General features: G+C 39.6%; 1 long non-coding RNA gene across 5 annotated transcripts in view; it reads left to right on the top strand.

The window, feature by feature from the left end:
* The first annotated feature begins 4787 nt into the window (after positions 1-4787).
* LOC146553739 (uncharacterized) overlaps positions 4788-14982 on the top strand; it is a 28170-nt gene continuing 17975 nt past the window's right edge. Inside the window, exon 1 of one of the 5 annotated variants that reach the window (XR_014889599.1) lies at positions 4788-4948. This is a non-coding gene — a long non-coding RNA (uncharacterized LOC146553739). Of the gene's footprint in view, positions 4949-8793; positions 8851-8890; positions 9097-12378; positions 12608-13741; positions 14706-14982 lie in introns of those variants that run through there. The other 4 variants (XR_014889601.1, XR_014889602.1, XR_014889600.1 and 1 more) reach the window with 4 other exon arrangements.

Below are 14982 nucleotides of genomic sequence, written 5' to 3' on the forward strand. Positions count from 1 at the left end.
TATTTGAGGAACAGCTTTTTATTGGACTACATTTGATTTGATGGGTTTTCTTAATAAAACAGTCTATGTGGGTGTAAAATGTTAACAACACCTAATAAATCAGCAACACAATGCTTTTACACAATATATTAATAGACAATAATGTGCAACTAACATTTCTCCTCTTACTTCAGGAGTTGGGATGACTATGTGTCCTTCTTTATGTCAGACTGCACAGTGTTTTTATCTCCTACCCTACATCTTTAATGGCTCTAATTTACAAAAGTCAATATATGTGAGCACATAAAACACATAAAAATATGTGTTAAGATCTACTTAAAACCAGAGATGAGACAGATAAGCAAATTCAATAAAAGCAAGAGTGTAATTATAACATTTTTAACAGTTATGGGGACAGAAAAAAAGAAAATACAGCAGTGTTTGAATTTCTGTGGGGAGCTAAAAAAATAAAAAAGACCCTCAGATATAAAACAGCTATATTTGACCTCCCATGATCATTGTGTTTGAAGGTAGATATAGGTTATAAAACCTTCATACTACCTCTCAGCATTAATCCTGCATTATCCCACACAAACATGCTCTTTGCTCCACATTTAGTCTGCTGGGATCTCGTCATCACATTTAGAAGAATTGTTCCTCTACTGTGTATACTTATTTCACAAATAAGAGTGCAGCATGCAGCTGTTATTTTACACAACCAAACATGGAGGGAAAGCAGTTATTCTAAGCTTCCTGTGAGACTCAGATTTCCATTCAGGTCATGAGGATCAGAGTTTTCTCAGAATATTCACATGTTGTCCAGCAGGGGTCACCTACAGCCTCTGTAGCTGGCAATTAATGGGGGTCTCTCCCCCTGAAATGGAGCTACAGCCCACCTCCCATTCGTCAGTCTGCTTTTATTCACAGTGACAAAAGAGACATCAAATAGGGGGGTGTGGGAAAACACAACAATGCATTCAGAACACAGACACTGGCTAATGTATGCAAAGTGGGAATAAAGGGTGATCATGCAGAGGGTGTGTGTGTGTGTGTGTGTGTGTGTGTGTGTGTGTGTGTGTGTGTGTGTGTGTGTGTGTGTGTCCAGGTATCACTCATACAGTGGGGACTTAAATCTTTTTATGCAATCACATTATGAGGATGAGAAGAAAGTTTTCATAACACGAAGCATAAAGAGATGACTTTGGTTTGATGTAAGCTCAGGTTGGAGTTCAGACTGAACCCCAGTTGTAGCTATGTGCGGTGTCATGGAGGACAGTCTGAAGAATGCAGTGTAAGTGTTGGGTATTTCTAATTTGTTTGCACGTATGTTTTCTGTATCTGTACTACCATATTACAGTTTAACCGCTCAGTATTAATGTGGAAATCATTTAGGAAAGCAGGGACAACACTCTCACTGCTACAATATTCCTGCACTGAAACTAAAAGTGTTTCTGCTCCTCTCAGGAGGTGCACCCATGGTCCCCAAAATGAAGCTGGAAAGATCTCTCTCTCTCCTGGCTGGCTGCTCCCTGTTCCCACCCAAATCAAAAGGGGTGAGTTGTGGGGGGTCATGTCTGGCCACCCCTCAAGAGAATAAGGGGGTCTCTGTCTGCCCCCCAAAACCACCAACGGTTCTCCACCGTCCCTATGGCAACAGCCAAGGACCCTAGAAGACCCCCAGACTGGGGCGTCTGAACAGATGCCCATAATTAACGTTGCTATACGGAGGTGTCACTCCTGCCAGTCTGCCTTACATGGAGGCAGACCCTCTCCCAGACCTGTCAGAGGCCCACAGGGCTGATTGAAAAATGACTGGCCTGCGGTGTGTATGTGTGTGCGTGAGTGTGTGCGGTGGGCTGGGGGTATGAAATCATTGCCCACCAGACTGACCATCATTGCACTGGCAAAATTAAAAAACAAAACAAAAAGGATTTCTTTTAACTGTTGACAAGGAAGAATAGAAAAGAAAAAAATCTTTTACGTACATCAAACCTGTGGGCATTAATCACTTTTCTAAGATAGATAGATAGATAGATAGATAGATAGATAGATAGATAGATAGATAGATAGATAGATAGATAGATAGATAGATAGATAGATAGATAGATAGATAGATAGATAGTGAGACAAATACAGAAAGTGAGACAATTAAAATTTGCCACCTTTTTCTTTGAAATAACTTTGAATAAACTAATAATTAATGACTGACTACATAACATACCTTCATCAGTCTAAAGCTGGTATTTTTATGTTGTACTAATTTATATTTATATCTCGTCAACCTCAGAGTAAACAAACCCCATCTGTTTATGAAGGTCACTGGAAGAGGATGAAAGCTTTGGCAAACTTTAAAAGTTAAGATTCATTTTTCTCTTGAAAAACTGGTGTCTGCTGGAGTTTTGAACATATTTACAAACAGACGCATAAAACTCTGTAACACTAGCTATTTTTCTAGCTATTTTCTGTGTGTAATCATATATTATTTTGTTAAATTATAAAATACAGAAAAAATATTAAATTAATAAGCTGTAAATAATAATAACAATAATCAATGAATAATGTTGTGAAAGCTGGACTGTGGAGATTAAAAGCTTGTGTTTCCGTGTTTTGGGGGGGGTTTAGATAATATTAAAGGAAAACAGTTTTTCTTCCAATCCAGCTTTGATCTAAGCTCAGGTAACTTGCTGGCTTCTCCTCCACAGGTCAACTAATCAGTGCTAATTAAGTTAAAGACACATCCGTCTGCTGCCCGGCAGCTGACACCAAAGGTCACCAAATGCACTGTCCACAGGTCCACGACTTCATCAACAGCCCCGTGGTCAGCGGCACACTCCGCAGCTCAGCCGGGGTCAGGGGTTCATCTCACATCTGACCTGGCCAGCCCTCTCTGTCGTCATTACATAATAAGACGTTTCCCTCCACACTGATCAATCTGTTTCTGTTAGCAGGACCACAGAGAGTTGAACGTAAAATGCCTTTATGAGGTTGTCGGGCTTTTAAACTCCAGCTGAGGAGGTCGGTGTAAAAGAGGCTAGAGGCTAGTGAAATGGTATACTGGCTTGTAAATACTAAACAATAGCAGAGCTACATGATGGGTGAAACCCATGTTTTGGTGTTGTTTGTTTTGTTGGTAGCTTAAGGCTAGCAAAAGCCAATAATTTGCTGACTTTAATTTCAGATATGAATATTAATCGTAGGTTTACATAGATGACAGTCACAGTGACATGTCAGACGAAGTGAATTTTGAAAGAATATGAAAATAGAAATAGATGCTTTAAAGGTGTTAAGAACTTTGTGACATTTCAAACTCTCGACTTTACAATCACAGACAGAGCCGGAAAATCCAAATCATGAGTGAGGGATTTATTCCCTCAGGGGTCGTGGGATCAGCGAGCCAGACACTGTTTTATGGGACCTCAAATACACGAACATGGGGAGGTGGGACAGAGCTGTCTGAGACTGAGCCAGCCAATTATACTCTGACTAGACACATCACACTTACACGCCCGCCATACGTGTGGGAATGATCTGCGTTTGAAACTACTCACACGGATGTCATCCTCGTGCATACAAGCATGTAGTCTGGTTTTAAGCCTTCATCGTACGAATTCAAAAAGCATCCAACTTATTTTTATTTAAACTGTGAAAGATTTAGATCTGCAAATCATCCAAAATATAAAGTTTAGCCTAAGCCACAGTTGAAGCAAACTGTTTATTGTGTTATACACTGTATCCAACAATAAGTTGATTGGATGTGGGAATAATAATATTAATAATAATAACTATGAAGAAAAAGCCCAGTGTTTTTCCTTCAGAAATGTCTAAACTATTGTAGACTGAAAATGCAAGCTGTGAAAGTATAAGAGAAGAAAGGTTTAAATGAAAGCGCAGGCTGCGTGTTTCTGATAAATGTGAACATAAACTTCTGTTTTAGTAAATCTGCCCTTCAGAAATGTTTCATATCCACTGACACGTCACTGTTACACAATCACAATTTCTGCACCAAAATCTCTGTCTCATTTAGATTTCCTCAGATTGTGTTTCTGTAGATTACTATTTTTTCATATATATAAATATAAACTGCCCCCAAAGATAACAAAGATATACATTTTAACTCATAATCTGATATGGGGTTGTAATGTTGATGCTGATTTGTGCTGATCTGTGATCACGTGTAGACGCTGAATCATTTCTTTTTCATTTGGGAATTTCAGTTAAATGTTGATGCTACATTTTTTTTACACTTTTGTTTTTTACCACACTTATAGTCTAATAAAATACACCAGCTGTTAGGCTTTAGAGATTTTGATAAGTCATTTGATGACTATTTTTTCCATTTGGGCTCACTCAGATCACTGAACCTGAAAGTTTCTCAACAGAAAACGGAGTGTATAAAAAATAAAAATTAAAAAAATAGTAAATCTTCACACTGAGATATTTATTTTTAAAGGACACTTACATCATTATAATTATTGAAAGTAAGTTGTATTCCTTTTTTGTTTGTTTTGTTTAACTGCAGGATATTTGGAGATTGAGTTTGTGTGCTTTTTGTTTATTTATTAAAGCTTTTGGTGAAAGTAAAGCCAGCAGAAGCCCCGTTGGTGTGTTTCAGAGTGTAGCCCACAACCTCTCTGTGGGCCTATCCGTCTATCTGCTGCTGCATTTGAATACAAGGTGACGAACTCTCCCACGGCGAGCAGTGCGCGCCTTTTTGGAATTAGCCACGCGGCACGCCTCGCATAGTAATGGTGGCTCGCGCTTTGAGCTTGAACTTGACCGCAGGAATGCGGCTCGTGGGAACGCAGGCTCGAGGGTGCCCTCCTCTATTCATGGCGCGCAGGTCGGTGTCAGCGCTGATTATCATAAAACCCAGCCTGCTTCAAATTAAGGCACGAGGGCTCAGGCTGGCGGTCCCTCTTTCACGCCAGGCAGAGGAGGAATTAACAGGTCTCTGCAGGAGCCTGCTGAGGTAAGAACTTTATTACTGGTTTATACACACGTTTACACAGCCTGCGCTAAGCCTTTACATCCACGGCTCTCTCGTGTTAATGAAAACTGCGACAGAGGCCGGAGTATATTTTCACTGCGAGCAGTTTTAACACCTTTGAAGCTGAATTTAGACTTGTTTAACGTCCTACATAAACTGCTGTAAGTGGCGCATATTTCCGCTGCTTGCGGACTTGCGGAAGATGGGCAACTTTTTAGCCCCCTGTAAAAGTGTGATTGTGTCTCAGCTTTGCTTAAACGTTATTAATAACTTGACTGCGTTTTCGAGAGAAGATATGAAAGAAGCTTGGACTGTTAAAATAAACAAATATGAACTATTTTTCTCTAATAGCTTTTTTTTAACCATGTGAATAAACTGTCTCTGACATATTCATATGATAAAGGTCTCTTTAGTTATTAAACAGGCTCTTTAATAACTGTAGTTTCCTATTGGCTGGTCTTCTTATGGAAAAAGGCGTATTTACAGCACAACTGACAATACACTGATTTTTATATTTAAAGGAGTTTTAATCTATTTTCTTAATGTATTACGTCATATTATCATTTCACAACGAATAATTGATTAATTTGTGTGTTATAGATTATATTGTTTTAATTGCTTTAAATTGCATTTCATTTACTTTTGCCCATTTTTTTTACTTAATTTGCAATAATGGATTTGATGTCTTGTATCTGAAAGCACATCTTAACCTCAAAATGCACTAATCACACTGCTGTTTTGTTATCATTGCATTTTATTGTTCTATAATCCACTCCATAACAAATGAACAAATAGGACATTATATAAAAAGAAAAAAAGACACAAAAAAGAAAAAAAAACATTTGCTGATTTTTTCGAAATAAGGTTTATCTATTAAATTCAAACATGAAATCTTCCCCTACAGGGCCTGCTGCATCACTGAGTTGAGTCTTTTGATGGGTACTTGGTTCAGTCTAATATGAGGCCTGTGAGCAATAGCATGCAACACTAACACCAACACAGCTCACACAGGCTTTACAGAAGAGGCATAAACCCAAATAACACAAAGAAATGAAACTTTTTTTAATGTATTCGCACCATCAGTCATTGCTGTTTGTATTCAGACATTAAATTCAAAATGCAACAAAGTGGAAAACATGTAATCTACAAAAATACCATTGAGATAATAATTCTTATTATTTATTTAATGAAATTCATATGCTATTATGGTTAATTGCAGTTTAAAATAAATCCTGTACTGACCTCACAAAAATGAAAATGCATAACAAATAAATAATTTCTGCGTGTTTTACTTCAAAGTTACAGCCATAACATACATAACGAAATCAAAAACTATTTTAGAATCTGTGGATAATAATTCTGCATCTTTATAAATGTGCAGAAAACTTTAAGAGTTTTGTAAAAAATTAGTTCAGGATTTTGGTGTGAACAAACATGGAGAAGTACACATGTCGCACACTGAGTGACACTCTTTGATTTTGCACTAAAAAAATAAAATTATCGCTCTGTTAGATAACATTATCAGAAATAAAGTGCATAATAAGGTGTAATAGCAAAGCAAGAACAGCACACATGCATGGTGGCCATTTATACCAGAAACACACTGAGCCCAAACATGTTTTTTAACACAACTAAACAATTCAAACACACGTAATTAAAATCATTTATATTATTTAGAGACTTTTTATGAATTCATCTGCAAACTGACAAAAATACTGTTATTTTTTAACTACACACTTTATACCCACAACACTTTGTATGGGTGTTATGTCACATTAGTTTAATGTGTTTTTGTTGTTTGTTTGTTTTGGGTTTTTTTGGGGGGTTTGTTTGGGGGTTGTTTTTTCATTGCCTAATCTCAAAATATGGCATAAAGGAAAGCTTTCATGCATGTTGGCACTGATGGCCCAACATTCAGTAACAAATAGTGATCTTTAGAAGCTGACAGGTGAATGTTGGCATTTATCTTTAATAAATGTGAACTTCAGTGATGATAGCTTCAAAATTTAAAAAGAACTGCTGAAGCAGTTTCAGTTCAATAATCTGAAACATCATTGAATTCAAACACACACTGTTTTCTGTAAATAATCCCATAAAGAATCAATATAAATATTTACACTTTCTACATAACTGTATGACGAATAAAGGAGAAATAAATACATATTAACAATAATAATAATAATAATAATAATAATAATAATAATAATAATAATAATAATAATAATAGTAGTAGTAGAAGAAGAAGTGGAACATTTACAGAGTGAGACACTTTAACCCTTTAACTTTAACTTAGCATTTTAGCATTTTTCACTTTGACTTTCATCACGTTTACTTATCTGAAAAGGTAAAATTACGATTATTGAGCATTCTTTAATGCTACTATATGAAATTACATCTAATAAAATAATTTGTTGTAACTGCAGTTTACAAAGGAAATATTATGCAAAGACAGTTTTAGCTGTATGTTTTATTTCCTACAAGCGTTGTTTTCACCACGTCAGCAGTCTGCAACTTTTTCTACAATTAAAATATTCATTTTTTTAAAATTCAAAATGTAGATTTTTAGCAATTAAATTCAATCTGAATATATTTTTGTCTTCTTTTCATTTGAATATGTAGGTTGAGTCTTCAGCTAAAAAAACAAGCTTTATGTTTCTCTCTTGCTTTCCCTTTTATCTATTTCTATGTTTCAAGAAGCGCACACGGACAGGCTTCACACATTCGATCAATATTCTAATAAAACCCAACAAAAACTGGTCGTGGACTGTGGACACATTTTCACGAGGCGATCGTCTCGTTTCTCGCCAAAGTGTGTCGCTGTTTCGTCCTGCAGTCTTTGCGTTTTCACTTTAAGCTGCTTTGCTGTACACATGTGCCTTCTAAACACGAGCCTGCAGCATGTCGTTCGCATTTTAAGATCCAGAAGGTTAAAATTCACAAGCTACAGTCAGTTAGAGTTGGTGAGTAGCAGCTAATAAAAATTCATTATTCCAAAGGAGAGCGCATCCGTGGCTGTTATAGCTCCATCATAAACAGGCTGGAAACACTTGAATACCCAGAATGCATTTTTGTAAAGATTAACTACATCATACAGTGCTTTGGATTTATTTTCCTGCTTTAACCTTATCGCTGGATACAATCTGTTTCAGTCATTTACCACTATAAAACAAAGAGACTACAATGGTCCTTTATGTTTTAAGAGGTTTTGCATAACCATCCACTCTTTCACGGTATAATATTGTAAATGCACATGATGGAGAGACTAAAAACTAGATCTAGACTCAGCCCAGTCTAAGAGTGGAGTGTCCTTTTTCAGCCGTATACAACAAAAATCAAACCGTTAGAACAAAGAGAGGGAAACACACACAATTAATTAGGCTTCTGTTTCATATATCTATATAGATATCTATATAGATATCTATATCTATATAGATATAGATATCTATATAGATATATATAGAGAGATATAGATATATAGATATATCTTCTATGCAGGAAAATACGTTCAGCCCAGCTTCTAAACCGGTGGTTGTTTAGCCACACTGACGTGTACCGATGCTTTACATCACCCTGCTTATTCAAAACATCCTCATCATCACACTTTTAATTGCAGTTATTTTCTGGATGTGATCCTGATTTCTATTTCAAGATAAATCAATCAGTAACCTGATTTGGAGCGCTTTTATTTTCTCGTTTATTCCCCCCCACCAATAATAAATTAATATATAGATATATATTATAGGCCTCTGTTTGACAAATTTGATAGGCTCTGGGCCGGCTGTATTCCCTCCTCCTCCTCTCCCTCATTATCACCCTCCCTCCTTTCGCCTCTCTCGCTGTCTGCAGCCGCAGCTCTTACACTCGTGTCTGACCCGCTTTATCCGGTAAGAGAGGATTTTTTTTCCCCCTGCATAACATGTCAGGAAGTCATCCGTTTATGTAGCAGCTAAAAGACATAAGATTTGCAGTTTGTAGTTATGGTGCTGGCAGAAAGTGGGCGATATATTTATATATGTACGTATGTAAATGTGGAGCCCAGATTATTTGAATGAGTGCATTTCTGCGGCGAATTATTGCTCCCGAAAAGGTTTTTTCTTTTCTTTTTTTAAATGCAGCCGATCTATGTGGATGTAAGTGTTGGATTGCGTTCAAGTGATTTGTAATAGCCTTTTATATTTTGACAGTGATGCAGGTGCAGCGTGGTGGACGTTATTTTGTGCTTCACTGGAAATGTCTTTAATTCTCCTTTTCAGTGTGTTGCTTTCACTTCCACAAGAAAAATACATATCTGTGTGTGTGTGTGTGTGTGTGTGTGTGTGTGTGTGTGTGTGTGTGTGTGTGTGTGTGTGTGTGTGTGTGTGTGTGTGTGTGTTACCAGATATATTTTTTTTATTTCAAAAGCACCGAGTTACATATTATTCTATTTTTTTTCTTTATCCGTCTAAAATTTATTTTTGCTTAATTATCTAAATTTATAAGAGAACTGTGATTGAGATTTTATATTAGCATCAACTGACTTATATAGTCCAAAAATACTAATAATGCACAATAAGGCCTCCCGATCACCTAATATTTACTGTAAATTAATCTTTAAAGATTGGACATTTTGCTCCCATCGTGCAGGGATGAACCTCAGCTCGCTCGCTTCAAAGTTAACGCAAACTCCGGAATATTTAATGAGGGTCTCCGCTGCCATGTGCTCATGTAAGAAGTATTCATGTGGTAGTAGGGAGGGAGGAGGAGGTTGGGGAGGAGGTGGAGGCCCCAGGCAGCGCTGCAGTGCAGAGTTCAGCAGGGAGATATTGTTGTGAGCCTGGGAAAGTGTAGCGGGGCTGACGCCAGACTCTGTTGTGCGGGGCTGGAGGGAGAGGGGGAGACTTGGAGGATCCCAGACCTGATTGTCATGTAAATTTCTCTCCGGCACGTTGTTGAACTTGATGTTGACTTCTTTTTCTCTCTTTTTTTTTCTTTCTTTCTTTTTTTTTTCTTTTTTGAGATGGGAGGTGGGGGCGGTGGGAGTGGGGGCAAATTTTCCCTGTCACTTGTTTGTGGGAAAATCTTTCCAGGCACACACACACACACACACACACACACCTTTCAACATATTGTTCAAATGTTCAGAGCAGGAATTGTGACCGTGGGTGACGTTTGTGAACATTAAAACTAGAATGTAAAAAAAAATGTTTCTTTTTAACCAAAAACATTTTAAATTATTTGGCAGCTGTTTTAAGTAGATCCGTCACCATTAAAAGGTTTTAATACTATTACTATTATTATTTCTTTAACCGTGGAAAACAAACAGGTGATATCAAGACCTACATATTCTGATATTTTTTTTTTTTTTTTAACAGTTTTTGACATTGGTGATTGTGTGATCGAGTGTGATGCTTTCCAACACACACGTTATCTCATATTTTTCTTTATGGGTGCCAGAAGTGGAGGTTACATATTTTACAAGCAGGTGCAACTGATGTTGGGAAGCACGTGTCCTCCAGGACTTGGTCACGCATGCTCAGGTGCAATGATGACCGTGCTAATTCTAATGTTGAAAGAATATTTGTAAATGTGCTTTGTATGCAGGCTTTCTCGTGTTTTGATTTTTGTTTTTAACCGCGCCAATGCACTATGTGCTGCACAAGCTCGGATGCATTATAACGGAGGCCATCTATTTATAAATGATGCAGAGTAGAATAGGATTCATACAGTAAAGTCCGACCTGTGCTGCAGCCTGACAGCAGAGCTGCACCTCCATGATACTAACAGATTGCCCATGCGCAATAATCAGATAGGCCTGTGTAACTGCTATCTGATGCAAGCTTCGTTTGAAAACCTGGACTGTAGCTCCCTGCTCTTTTATTGGTTTACACACACACACACACACACACACACACACACACACACACACACACACACACGTGCATCCCTATATCCATGTCTTCAGAGGACATTACAATGACTTGCATTAACTTTTTAACTAGCCTCACCTACTACATGCGTAACCCTGACCTTCACTTTAACCTTAAGATACGGGTTCACCTTATTTGCGTCATAGGGACTTGATTTTTGTCCCTACATAAGAACGACAAGTCTTTATGATTTGGGTCCCCACAACACAAGCAATGCATGTCTCTCTCTCTCTCTCTCTCTCTCTCTCTCTCTCTCTCTCTCTCTCTCTCCCTCTCTCTCTCTCACACACACACACACACAAACACACACACACACACACACACACACACACGCACACACTGATTCCAGCAGCTTTTTAAATATCCTTTCAAACTTTGGGTTATATTACAAGTTGCTATCCGGGTCTTGTCTCTGCCATTGGCTTCTTCTTTCAAAGGGCGTGATTCTTATCGTTCTCGCTATCTCATCTCCACAGCCCGGGTATCACTCACATCATAATATATCGCACTCGATAAGCCTGAATACTATCAGGATTTAGCTCGGCGTGAACCCTTTTTCTTTCTGCAGCCAGTACAAAAAAAACCCTGAATTCCTCTGCTCGGTGCCTCAACAGCGAGCTTCTATAGTCTTGAAATAAAACAAGAGATTGTATTGTAACATTTTCTTAACTCTGTGGAGTCTCGTTTAAATCCTCTAACATGTTACTGTTGGTGTGCGCACTGACCGAACTGTGTCATAATAACGTAATAAAAATGTTTGCACTCACCATCAGGTCACATGATACAGTAACGAGACTGTACGACGACTAATTGGGTTTATTTCCCAACTGCTGCCATACAATAAAATGTATAATCACGTGTGTGGTGTGCTATTTAATGCGCACAGCAGAGGAAGCCTAACTGGACACACAACTAGCATTTGGATTAACACCTTGCATCTTACCGAGTCACTTTCCCTGACACCAAATCAGTTGTGTTTTTGCGAGTTATCTTTTGTTCCTGACTGATTATATGAATTAACAGCTCAAATCAAGCTTTAAACCTTCCAGAATAGTCGTAAGGAGTAAATGAATTTAGGAAGTTTGTGCTCCCATTACGCTCCCCGAACCGAATTATAAAGCTCAAAAGAAAAGGGGAGGGAAGCAGTCCTCTCCTTATTTTTTCTCCACACATTAAATTATGAATACGGGGAAGTTTTAAACATCTATAATTGAGTTCTCAAAAATACAGCCTGTGAAAGGTCAGGTTTGACCCATGCAGCTCCATCTGCATCTTGCTCTTAGAAATAATTGATGCGTTCGTCTCTCTATTTTACGCCCATGGATAATGAGTATAATTGGAGGAATCAGCTCCTGATTGACACGCACCTGCATTCATTTCTAATTTGGCTTTAATAATTTCGGATTCGCGCCCTCTCTCCCTCTCTCTCTCCCTCTCTCGCTCTTTCTCTCTGAGGCGGAGTTTATCCCCTCTGCACACCGTGGGCTCTCCGCACTTGTCAGTCGCAGCCTGCACGTGTGAGGGAGAGGACATCGTGTCGGTCCTTTGCAAAATCCACAAAGAGACAGGGAGAGAAGGAGGGTGGACACTCTGTAGTCTCGAGTATCCGAGCTTTTGCGCTATTTCCTCTCGGATGCGATTAAACCTAGACGCACAGGTGAATTAAAACCCCAGGGTGGAATTTGAAATATTTGGAGGATATGGACTGGTGGAGTGGAGTTAGCCTGGTGTGCAAGTAAGTAGGATGCTGGCTTTGTGACTGGTGTAACTGATTATAACTTGAGGTGCCGTGTGTGTTTGCGTTTTTAACTTGCTTCTGTGTGCCTTCATCCATCGCAATGATTCTGACGCTGTCAGCGTGTTTGCAGAAATATAAACTGAAGCTGTGACACTACAATAGAAAACCGTTTGTTAAGGTTTACGTTAAAGGGCCCATGCGTGTGACAGTGTGCACAACAAAGGTGCTCAAACTCATTAAAAAAATACATTGCTTGGTAAATGGGAGTGGATGAAGAAATAAGCTGTGTGCATATCACTGCTGCATGGGCTTAAGATACTGTGCGAAACAAAACGCTGGTTGAGTATCTAACCAACTTGTGGTGATACTTGACTGTGGGCATAGTTAAGGTTAAAGATCTATCAGGCCTACAGCCTGCTAAGCTGTCAGTCACCGTGTGTGTGTAGAAGTGAGCGTTTGTGTTAAAGTCGTGTTTTAACCGTGTTTCTCCTCTAAATCCTAATAAATAAATTCATGAATATTTCTGATATGTTGAGCATCTTCCTTTCTCTCTCTCTCTCTCTCTCACTCAGAGTGTGAGTGTGTGTGAGGATCTCTCAGTCCAATGAGACCACAAGCAGGCTCTCTCTCTCTCTCTCTCTCTCTCTCTCTCTCTCTCTCTGCCCCCCCTCTCTCTCTTTCTGCCCTCTGTTTTCTCCCGTGTGTCGGAGAGGCGGCCCCTTTAAGAGACGACGGGTTAGTTTGTGTCTTTGGTTATCTAGCTGTATGAGTTTTAATTTCATAAAGCTAGAGAACCGAAAGTACGAACTGATGCCGAGCACTTCGGAGCCGCGGGGTCCTCTCGCTCGGCATGGAGGAGGAGGAGGAGGAGGAGGAAACGATGCCGGGGCGGGCAACAGCAGAAGGAAGCGGGAGGGACGGATGCTGAGGGAGGCTGACCGCCGCGGCTGCCGCCGCTGAGTAGGAGTGGTGGAAGGGGCGGGTGGAAAACAGCACCTGCGTGATTGTAGCTGTGGCAGTCCACCTCTTGTGCAGAGCTGCTGGCTCTCTGGAGCTTGCGAGGGCGTGAATGTTGCTTCTGTATTTTTTTTAGGGGGGGGGGGGGGGGGCTCGTGGCGTGGGTATCGCGGTGATGCAGGGGCCTGTTGGGCATCAATATATCAGCGTTTCGTTCAACTTTGAGGCACGAGGGAGACACGCATGTGGAGAAATCGTTCTCCAAATCCACACCGCATGCTAGTGTGTAGTTGTCACAACTGTGTGGGTGTTAAAACAGTAATATCTTGAGGGGTGAGACAGAAATAGTTAAAGGCTTCACATGATTGGCCAATCCAGAGCTCACGTGACGGTGTTGGCAGCACCAGCAGCATCAGATCGCTTTCTGAGATCTCACATGTTAGTTATGGCAATGTGTTGTAGGCCCAGAAGTTGCTGTAGCCTGCATTTCAAGGCATAATTACACAGTGTGAATTTATCCTGCAGAGCTGCATCCTGCAGACTCTCTGACTCCTCTAATACTCCAAGTGTATTTCCTGTATGAGCAGTGTAGCCTAAGTGATGTCCCATGGCTGTAATTAACTTGACATTAGGAGTGTGATGTATAATTGGATGTACATGCACACCACTCGGTGTGCAAGATGAAGCCCAGCTAGTGGAGTACTTGGGAGAAAGTGCAGGACTGAACTGCTGTGTGCTACCTGCTATCGGTGTTTTTCCATCACATAACTGTGGGTTGTTTGGTTCTTTGCTACCCAACCAGAACCTGCAGGTGCAACACATCAACATCCCGCCGCATCAGTCATTCAGAGACTGGGCTGTACCCGGCCCTCTTCAGTGTATTTTGAACAGGCTTTCGACTCAAATCCAAGTTAGATGAGGCAGATATGTTTGAATCTGTGTTTCGCAGGGTGGATTATTTTTGTGTTCGCCTGTTAGATAAGAACTAAATAGGACATCGGCTCAGAGTTTGATCTATTCTTAGAGCAGAATCAGCAAGCCTCAGAGATGACCGAATATCCCTGAAGTCCCTGCATGCTCTATTTAGACCATGACTGACAATATTTGATGTGCGCCGTTAGACAAGACAGCTCAAATGGTATGTGTGTGTGTGTGTGTGTGTGTGTCCATGTTTGTGCATCTGGGTTGTTGACATTTGCCTGGTTGAGGAAGTATACACGATTTGACCTCCATGTTCTCCATTTATGCCCAAAAAAGGGATTAATATGTCATATGAGTCTTTCTGTGATGTTCTTTAAAAATTTCTAACCTACTCTCCTGTTATTTTATGCGCTATTTTTTATGTCTCATTCTGCATTTCCGTAGCTTAGCAACTGTGATGCAGTGCTGATAAAACATCATGCATAGCTTTGCTT

This window comes from Mchenga conophoros, linkage group LG18 (assembly GCF_057382185.1).
Source record: "Mchenga conophoros isolate Kocher_MC1m ecotype Shallow Benthic linkage group LG18, M_conophoros_male_GT1.1, whole genome shotgun sequence".
NCBI classification, from domain to species: domain Eukaryota; kingdom Metazoa; phylum Chordata; class Actinopteri; order Cichliformes; family Cichlidae; genus Mchenga; species Mchenga conophoros.